This window comes from Mus caroli, unplaced genomic scaffold, assembly GCF_978045245.1.
Source record: "Mus caroli unplaced genomic scaffold, Mus_caroli_1 scaffold_4, whole genome shotgun sequence".
Taxonomy (NCBI): domain Eukaryota; kingdom Metazoa; phylum Chordata; class Mammalia; order Rodentia; family Muridae; genus Mus; species Mus caroli.
In genome coordinates this window covers 24988753-24990628 of record NW_028227259.1, presented here as the reverse complement: position 1 = coordinate 24990628, position 1876 = coordinate 24988753, and the positions used below count along the sequence as shown (strand labels likewise).

The window sequence follows — 1876 nt, the reverse complement described above, 5'->3', positions numbered from 1 at the left end:
TGCATGCACAAGATGTACTGCTTAACACAACACTATCAGCTTGTTTTAAATAGCAGCCATAGCCTGTGTTGGCTAATTCTCCTTTCTACACTCAATTACCATCACCTGGATTTACTAGAGATCAACAGACATAATAAAATGCCTTGTTCAGAACACACTTCTCTGCACAATTCAAAAAAGAAGCGTCCTGTGACTCAAAGCAACCATCAGTCCAGCAAATGCCCATGAAAGTTTTTTAGGGCAGATCTGAATAGCTGTGCTGCCAATACCGATAGGTTTAGCACTAAATATAGTGATTGTGGCAACGAAGAATCAGTGATAATGGGGGTGGTGGGTGAAGTAAGAGCCAGGGACCTGAAGGGTCTTCAGTTGCCTTCTCCTGCTTCTTCATCCTGCTGGTCGCTTGTCCAGAGGGTGCATGATGAGAGTGGAGTCCTTATAGGAATCCTCGTTTAGTGTGTCCAGCTCAGCTATAGCATCATCGAAGGCTTGTTTGGCTAAGAGGCAGGCCCGCTCTGGTGCATTCTGGATCTCATAGTAGAACACAGAAAAATTGAGGGCCAGGCCAAGCCGGATGGGGTGTGTTGGCTGCATGTGCTCTTTGCTGATTTCGAAGGCTTCCTTATACGCAGCCTCAGAAGCTTCAACCACACTGTTTTTCTTCTTCCCAGAAGCCACCTCTGCCAGGTAGCGGTAGTAATCGCCCTTCATTTTCAGGTAGAACACTTTGCTCTCATACTGAAAATCATTGCAGTTCTTGATAAGGAACTTGTCAAGCAGAGCCTAGACATCATTACAAACTGTCTCCAGCTCCTTTTCAATCTTCTCCCGGTAGGCTTTAACTTTCTCCAACTTCTTCTCGTTCCCATCTGCCATGGTTTTCTGCTCAATGCTACTAATAACCCTCCAAGAAGATCGCCTGGCACCAACTACATTCTTGTAGGCCACAGAGAGGAGATTTCTATCTTCATTAGATAGCGGTTCATTCAGCTCTGTCACCTGCCTTTCAATTGCCTGAAAGCAAGCCCACATTCACCCCGAGGGAAGCTAGGCATGGTGGTGAGCACCAGTGAGCCCGGCATTTGACAGTTAAGGCAGCAGCATTGGAGTTCAAGGCCAGCCTCATCTATTTAATGTGTTTGAGGCCAGCCTGAAATGCATGAAACCCTATCGCCTTCATGGTGGAGGCCTTATCTTCATAGCGCTCTGCCTGCTCTGCCAGTAGCGCCCGCTGCAGCAGCTGTTCTAGATCCCCCATGTCGCTTGTGACTCGGCCTCGCCTCGCACGCCCACACCGCCTGCTCGCTCGCCCGCCCGTCCGCTTCCCGGTCACCGCCTAGGCTGCTACAGTGCACGCGCACTGGCTCGCCGGCTGGCGGGAGGCTGCAGGCTGTGCCGCCTCTTGCGCCTTCTCGCTGGCTGGCTGCATGCAATGTGGCCAGCGCTGCGGAGGCTCCGGGAGAGGATAGGGGGTGCAGCAGGCCGGCGGGCAGGCAGGGAGAGGACTTTTTCTTTAGGGAAGGAATTCAATTGTGCTGCAACATGTTAGATGCTACAGGTGGAGCAGAGTCATATAAAGTTATCTGTATCCTGTGTAGGCTCACCTACTAATGTACAAGGATTGGACAGTGTTCCAGTGCAACAGTCACAGAAAAACCTATCAGGTCTAATGAATTCTACACATGATGTCATTTTTTAACAGCTGAGTAATACTCTGTTGTGTAAATGTACCACAGTTTCTTTATTCCTTCTTCTGTTGAAGGACACATAGGCTATTTGCAGTTTCTGATTAATATAAATAGAGCAAAAATAAACATAGTTGAGCATGTCCTTATGGTAAAATTAAGCATCCTTAGGGTATAGACCCAAGTTGGAC

The 1876-nt window shown here is 48.5% G+C and overlaps 1 pseudogene; it reads right to left on the bottom strand.

The window, feature by feature from the left end:
* Window positions 1-312: 312 nt before the first annotated feature.
* On the bottom strand, window positions 313-1032 carry LOC147005029 (14-3-3 protein eta pseudogene; annotated as a pseudogene).
* Window positions 1033-1876: the final 844 nt, after the last annotated feature.